Here is an 8,634-nt window from a genome sequence, read left to right as displayed (position 1 = left end):
TAGGATAGGATAGGATAGGATAGGATAGGATAGGATAGGATAGGATAGGACAGGACAGGACAGGACAGGAAAGGATAGGACAAGACAGGACAGGACAGGAAAAGATGGTTGGAAAAGACATACAAAAATCAAGTCCTACTGCCTGACCCCTTCAGGACTGACCACAAGCTGAAATGTGTCACTGAGGACATTGTCCAAATGCCCCTTGAACATGGATGGGCATGAGGCACCACCTGCCTCTCCAGGATTCCTGTCCCAGTGTGTGACCACCCTCATGACACTGAGATTTCTCCTCATGCCCAGCCTGGCCCTCCCTGACACAGCTCTGTGCCCTTTCCACGCCCTGCCATCGCTCACCAGGGAGCAGAGGATGGCACCTCCCTTTGTGCCTCCTTTCCTCGGGAGGCTGCCCAGAGCCATGAGGCCGCCTCTCGGCTTCCTCTTCTCCACACCAGACAACCTTTGTGACCTCAGCTTCTCCTCACAGGACAGACCTCCTAGGCCTTTTACCAGCTTTGGTGTCCTACTGTGGATTCATTCAAGTACTTTAACATCCTTTTATTATTGTGAAGCCCAGAACTCCATGCAATATTCAAGGTGAGGCTACACCATTGCTAGATATAGTGGAATAATCACTAATATCCTATTCATGGATAAGATCCCCTGAAGCTTTCTCTTCTCAACAGTCTCAAGCCTCTCAGTTTCTCCTTGTACAGCAGATCCTCCAAGCCCTTAACCACCTATGTGGCTCTTCTATGCCCTTGCTCCAGAGTGTCTATGTGTCTATTTTCCTGGGGAGTCCAGCACTGGGTGCAGTATTCCAGGTGTATCTCAGCACTGATTAGCAGAAGGGAAGGGTGACCTCCCTCAACCTGCTAGCAATGAATGCTCTTTCTAATGCAGCCCAGGAGGCTTTTGGCTTTCTTTGCTGCAAGGACATGTTTCTGGCTCACGTCCAGTTTGTTGTACAACAGCATCCCCAAAGGCTTTGCTGTAAAGCTGCAAAGATGCTTTCCATCTAGTCCCCAGCCTGTGCATGAGGTAATTTCTCCCCAGGGGCAGGGTTTAGCATTTACTTTTGTTGTGCTTCATGAGATTCCTTTTTGCCCATTTCTCCAGCCTGTCAAGGTCTCTAAATGGCAGCACAACCCCCAGGAGTACCACACTACCCAATTTGTACCATGGTAGTCCTATTCCTTCATTGCCTTCTCTCTGGCCTACTACCTTAAATCAATCTTTATGGTGTGTTAATGGGAATATAGGAGCACCATTCCTTAGAATGGCCAATGAGCTTGATGTAGCACAGGATAGGCCTTTGAGGAGTAAGAGATGGGAATTTAAACCTCCTCCTGGCCTACTATAAAGAAAGAAGAATGAGAGATTAAATTGACTGAATAGTTATTTCACCCTTTCTAACACTCCGAACCAGTCCACAACGCTGAAAATTAGTACATTTTATGCTGTACAAAGAGTATTAGAACTACACATTTTTATGTTTAAAAGTTTAAACAAGTAAGCCTTTTTGAAAAACAAAAATTGCAAATTGTACGTACTATCAACTCCACCAATATCCATTTCTACCAAAGCTACGCAAACAAGAGAATGAACCAAAAATCAGTTCATTAATACACTTGTTTGGAAATCTGAAATTCAAAAAATAACATCTTATTTTCAAAAGTTAACTATTTAATTGCTGTCAGTAAACTTCTTCAGCTTCCTGCACTGCGCAGTTCTGACTGTGCTGTGAGCTTTCCATGCTTTTGTTAATCCTCAGATGTGCCCATCAGATAAAGTTTTCTATTTGGATAGCACTTCTTGTCTTTCCAAAGTTATTCATAACTCTGGAACCTACACTTAAAAATGCCAAGTTGCTAAGATGTCTCTTTATCTGAGTGAATGCATCCTCAGTTAAAGCAATAGTCCCCAGTATTTCAAAGATTGCCTTGAGAGAAAACAGGAAGAAATTGAAGATAAACATGAATAATGAAATAAAATAGTGAAACTAATGTATCTCAAAGGTGATCTCAATGCATTTTGTTTAATTTAATTTAATACAAATTTTATAAACCCCAGACCTTTAGATTAGAACAGTTTTCAGAGTGCCTGGATCAGTCCTGTAACAGTTTCATGCCTCACTTCTATGTGAAGTCTTTGAATTTCATCTGTATAAAGCAATTTTAGAATCCTAGAGGGACTCAAGGGGATCATTTTAACAGAAAAAAAAACAAACAAACAAACAAACAGCTGGTAGACATCAGGGCTTCCCCGGTGTCTTCCAGGGTCCAATATAAGATGAGAAATCTGTACCCACTTAAAAAAAATCATTATAGTACAACGAAATTATGTGTACAACTGTGATTCCTTCAGAAGACCTGTCGATTTCTGTGAGTGGAATTAAAGTAGCATTTTTGCCTTATTTAGTATGTCATAAGTGCAGAAGATAACCAGTGCTCAGGTAAAATATGGGACATGAGAAGATTAAAGATTAAGCCTGTATTAGACTATTCTGGCCTGTATTAGAAATAGTGTGGCCAGCAGGACCAGGGAGGTGATTGTCCCCCTGTACTCTGCTCTGGTGAGGCTGCACCTCAAGTACTGTGTTCAGCTTTGGGCCCCTCACTACAAGAAGGACGTCGAGGCCCTGGAGCATGTCCAGAGAAGGGCAACAAAACTGGTGAGGGGTCTAGAGCACAAGTGTTATGAGGAGTGGCTGAGGGAGCTGGGATTGTTTAGTCTGGAGAAGAGGAGGCTCAGGGGAGACCTCATTGCACTCTACAACTTTCTGAAGGAAGGTTGTGATGATGAGGGGGGTCAGCATCTTCTCGAGGAGATGGCCACAAGTTGCACCTGAGGAGATTTAGACTAGATATCAAGAAAAACTTTATCTCTCAAAGAGTAGTCAGGCACTGGAATGGCCTGCCCAGGGAGGTGGTGGAGCCACCATCCCTCGCAGTGTTCAAGAAGCACCTGGATGAGGTGCAGTGAAATATGATTTAGTAGCTTAGCGGGTATCATTGGTGATAGGAGGATACTTGGACTGGATGATCTCATAGAATCACAGAATCACAGAATTGTAGGGGTTGGAAGAGACCTTGAAAGATCATTGGGTCCACCCCCACCCCCACCCAAAGCAGGTTCCTTAGAGCAGGCTGCCCACGTAGGCATCCAGATGGGCCTTGAATATCTCCAGAGAAAGAGATTCCACAACCTCCCTGGGCAACCTGTCCCAGGGCTCCATAACCCTCACCATGAAGAAGTTATTTTGCATGTTGGTGTGGAAGTTTCTGTGCTCTCTCTTGCGGTCATTACCCCTTGTCCTGTCCCCACAACCACTGAAAAGAAGTTGTCCAAATCCCTCTGTCTCCCACACCTCAGGTATTTATACACATTGATGAGATCCCCTCTCAGTCTTCTTTTCTCCAGGCTGAACAGACCCAGGTCTCTCAGCCTTTCTTCATAGGGAAGATGCTCCAGGCCTCATATCATCTTTGTGGCCCTCCGCTGGACTCTTTCCAGGAGATCCTTGTCTTTGTTGTACCAGGGAGCCCAGAACTGGACACAGTACTCCAGGTGAGGCCTGACCATGGCAGAGTAGAGGGGGAGGATCACCTCCCTTGACCTGCTGGCCACACTCCTTTTAATGCACGCCAGGATCCCATTGGCCCTCTTGGCCACCAAGACACACTGCTGGCTCATGGTCAACCTGTTGTCCACCAGGACCCCCAGGTCCTTCTCCTCAGAGCTCCTCTCCAGCAGGTCATTCCTCAGCCTGTACTGATACATCCGGTTGTTCCTTCCCAGGTGCAGGACTCTACACTTGCTCTTATTAAACCTCATTTGGTTTCTTCCTGCCCATCTCTCCAGCCAGTCCAGGTCTCTCTGAATGGCTACACAGCCTTCTGGCGTGTTAGCCACTCCTCCCAGCTTTGTGTCATCAGCGTACTTGCTAAGGGCAGACACTATTCCCTCATCAAGGTCTCTATGAAGATGTTGAACAAGACTGGACCTAGCACCGACCCCTGGGGAACACCACTAGTCACAGGTCTCCAGCCGGACTCTGCGTCGCCGATCACCACCCTCTGAGCTTGGCCAGTCAGCCAGTTCTCAACCCACCTTACTGTCCACTCCTCTATCCCACACTTTCTCAGCTATAGGTCTTTCCAACCTTTTGATTCTATGATTCTATGACTCCGTGATTCTAAAAGGTGTTTAACAAGGCAGACTACACATGAGAAAATGGCTCTCTAACACGCAAAAGCTTCTTTACCTGCAGAATTCACTGACGGTGACTTTGTTACCTACACGAGCATTTTTTTGTGTTTTTTTTTTTTTTTTTTTTTTTCTTTCAAGTTTTTCTAATACTTCAATCACATATTTTCTCAAAGATCTTCCAGGTGACAACAACTAGTTGGCACTTCACAAAAGTGTTAAAAGCTAAAGTGGAGGACATTCAGTGGCTTTACTGCATCAATGTTTGCTCCTGTTATTATTTTTACAAAATGTTCAACATTCAGCTACTCTTGAAAAGTTTTTGGTCACCTTCAGACTCAATCGTATTTTACTGTGGTAAAATGAAATATAATTTCTTTCATATGATGTAAACAACTACAGTACTGCAAACAATTCTAAGTTCTCCAAGGAATTTTAAGTTTCAGAAATACTTAAATCTCTAATAAATATATCAAAAGTTTTATTTAATGTGAAATCTTTAAAACACTGTTTCCATAAGAAGCATGACCCCTACCCTTTTCATGACAGGATTGAGGGTTTAGCATAAAATCCCTTATAATCTCACTGGTTTGTAATTCCCTCTGATTTCACCATGGAATTTTTCAGATACTGTTTCGTGACATCTATTAAATATAGAGAATATAAATCAGAAGCTGATGCTATGGCTTCTATAGAGAAACTAGTATCTATTTCTGAAATGTTGTAATTTCTTCTGGGTCAGATACATGGTGCTCATAAATTCACAGCAAACAACATTTGATATCGCAAGTCAAGTGAAAACACTAACTTTTTTTGTGAAGTGACCTGTACCTGTATATTGCATGTTTGCCCACAGAACATATTTATGGTCTGGAAAATCTGGAGCTAATGAAAATGGTAGTAAATGCATTCTTAGGAATACTGTATACTTCATGCTAACCATTTATTTTTGGTGTGGGCCAGATCCAAGATAGTAGAAAAGAAAATTAATAGCTGTTTTCTGGCAGGAGAACTTACTCCAGTATTATGCACTGGATATCACAACAAAGAAGGCCTGTTTCTATTTGGGATCTCCCAATGAATTGACAAGACTTTTGGCTGTCATCCTCAGGATTTTTGGATATACAGAGCCAGACTTCGCAATAAATATTTACATTCGTTGTTTCATATGAAGCGCTGTGCCAAGACCAAATGAGAAAATGGCTTTAAACCCTCAAAAATGTTGAAGTAATATTTAGCTTTTCTCATTTTAAAACATTCTTTTCTTTTAACTGTGTTTGTGCTTTTCATTTGGGAATTTCTTGCAAGATCAAATTGCCTGAGGCTTTTAAGATAATGGAAGAGAAAATTTGGAAGCTGTGTGGCAAATGGGTTATTATCCTGCAAATTTTTTTTCTACCCAATATTTTATAGACATTTGGAATCTTAGGTAGATATTTCAAATCTCTTCATTTATTATTATTATATTTTTTGTAAGGAAATAATATCTATCTGATAAGATCTTATTTTAGGGTTTGCATATTTTAAATAATGGCTGGTACAAAATCTTTAAAGATTTTTTTTTCCTTAGAGGATCACAACCTAAGTAAGCTAAACTGCATTCACATGAATTTACTACAGAGGAACTGGGAAAAAAAAAAAAAAAAAAAAAAAGAGAGACAGTAAATGTACCTGTAGTATTTCCTGCTTTGTCCTTCAGCCTGCAATAGAATATTGAGGGTTGCAGATTTCCCTGGAGTACCCAGATCCCAGATCAGGCAGGTAGAGCACTGCTACTTTACTGCCCCAGATTTCAAGTTTCCACCAGTTATGAATGTACAGGGAAGTTGTATGAAGGTAGGAATGAGATAAATGTATCACTCAGGCTTGTGGACTATAAGCCAAACTTTTATTCTTTAGTATTGTAGTATGGCACTATTACATCCATAAAGGCAAGCAATGTAGACTCAATACCTCAACCTGTTTTTCAGGCTACTGCACAAAAAGGGCTATGCAATAGTCAATGTTATAAATTATCTGAAGAACAATAGTTCTAGCAAATTTAGAGAAATGCAATAAACCAGCTTCATTTTATGGTAATTTTAATATAGATTTTTCTGCCTAATCACTTGATAGAAGCCCAGAACACTGGAACAATCACTCTTTAAAAATCTGATCTCCTTTCTGGAGTGACTGATCTGGTAATGCTCAGAGAACCTGACCTAATTTTCAGCAACCCTTCTTTCACTCATGCTAATATGAAATGTGACAAGAGCACTTAAAAACCATTCCTGATAAAATCTAAGGGGCAAAAGGTGGCTTGTGTCTGTATCCTATCTCATTACCCCAGCAGACAGCTATACAAACTGATCTGTCTTAGCTGGAATCCAAGTGACTCATCACTTTAAAGCCAATTACAATGCTAGCATATATTTAAAGCATGCATTCTATAGTAGCTTGTAACATTCCCTATGAACTGTAAAGGAGATGACTATTTAGAAAGAAGAGTGAATGTTTATATGATTAATGTTTTCCTTTTCTCTTAAAGATTTATGATAATCATTCCAAAATAGTTCATATATATAGAATATGTGAGGGATTTGACAAGAATAATTGATTGTTCTAAATGCCTATTAAAGTAGTTAAAACTTGGATGGTCTCTGTCTCAATTCAGAGCTCTTCTACAGGAGTTTATCAGTTGAAATGAAAAGATATCAAAACTAGATTTTATTCAGCTGACCTACTTGTAAAGGTGTAGTCATTCCAAGACAGCTGAAGTCACAGAAAGTTTGTTGTTGTTTTTTTTCTTTTTTTTAATTGTTATTATTAGTAATATTTTTATACGGTCCGCTCAATTAGATATTTATTAAGCTTGATTTGAGTTTATGGAGCTGAAATAAAGACCACCTTTTCAAAAAGTTATTCCTACATCTGGTGCAGCATGGTGTGGTCACCCATCAGTACCAGCTAGAAACACAACCACTGGTAACATGGGTATGATGGTTACATGTCTCTCAGGACAGTTTTGTTGCTCATGAGTAACACTACTGAAATGTTATTTTTAGAAATTTTAGAGTGTGTGTAGTGTTTTTAATAGCAGCATTCTTGCTCATTTGCATAGTGTTAGAAGTGTGTTCACAGCATTGTAGTTAATCTGAGAAGGTTATGACTGCTAGAACCCATCTACACTTAAAATGACCACAATGAAAATTCTCTCAAACTCTAGTAATAACACACACACATTGGTGAAAGAGCACTGATAACAGAAATTAAAGTCAGAGTAAATACCAGAGCACATGGACATGGAACAGCATGTAAAAACATGGAGCAACAGAGATACTGTTGCTTTCATGAAAAGGCAGGAGCCACCACTGAGTTGACTGCAGGGTTTTAACCTCAAGAAAATGACCAGACTTATTAGGCAGCAAATTATATTTTCCCTCTGTAAGGTCTCCTTCTATGCTTGATGGCTTCAGCAGCTATTGGATCGGTGTTTCCAACATGCTGCACTTGATTGGGTGTTACTCAATATACCAACTTGGTGGGTGTGTATAAGCAGCTGTCAAATAAATTTCAAACTCTTAAATTGAGAATAACTAACCCGTGTCAATGAGCCTTGTTCTTTCATGCTGTTCCCCTTATAGCTATTTTTTTTCCATGATATATATCAGCACAATGTAGGTTTTTGACATTTTGGCCCTTTCTAAGTGGGATGTATAGCATATTTTCCTTTTAAAGTTCTTGCTGTAGAGGCAAAGGTCTTTTGGCATATGCATAATATTTCACTAGAGTGAAAGAGAATTAGTCATGTAAGCCAACATTTAAAAAGTCTTTCCAAACTAAGATTAATTGTCAGATGTTCCAGGAACTTTATCATCAATCCAGTCAGTCCTGATGTCCTTGCTTTGTGGTATATGTGGTAGTTGTTTTTTTTTTGGCACTGTATATTACTTCCTAAACAGCTTCAAGAGCTGTAGTTACATGGCTTTTTGCATGAACTGATTTTGCTGCGTGCATTCTTAGGCTGCAGAAAATATGAGAATTCTGTATGGATTCTCTTGATTATAGTACAATCTGGAAATACAACCACAGGAGTCTAATCTGTCTTTGCTTTAAATGCATGCAGATTAGTGCTAACAGAAGTTGTATGTGAGACTCACTCATAATATCCAGAGAATATACTCTATAACAAGCATCACTTCCATTCATGAAATCCTGATGTATTTACTTGGGGCATTTTGGCCTCATAGTTTCCATGTATGTAGTCATAGCCACAGGGAGCAATCTTCACTTAAACCAACTCCCCTTGAAAACAAAAAGGAAAATAAACAGCAGAAATGTTAGAGGTAATATGTAGTCACCACAGCCAGGGATCACTCAGGCTACAACCATAAATCTGAGATGGTTTTTAAATAGCTGGCCAGTAAAGAAGAAGCATACTTGCAG

The sequence above is a fragment of the Oxyura jamaicensis genome, chromosome 2, assembly GCF_011077185.1.
Source record: "Oxyura jamaicensis isolate SHBP4307 breed ruddy duck chromosome 2, BPBGC_Ojam_1.0, whole genome shotgun sequence".
Taxonomy (NCBI): Eukaryota; Metazoa; Chordata; class Aves; order Anseriformes; family Anatidae; genus Oxyura; species Oxyura jamaicensis.
Note: the sequence above shows the minus strand (reverse complement) of the source record.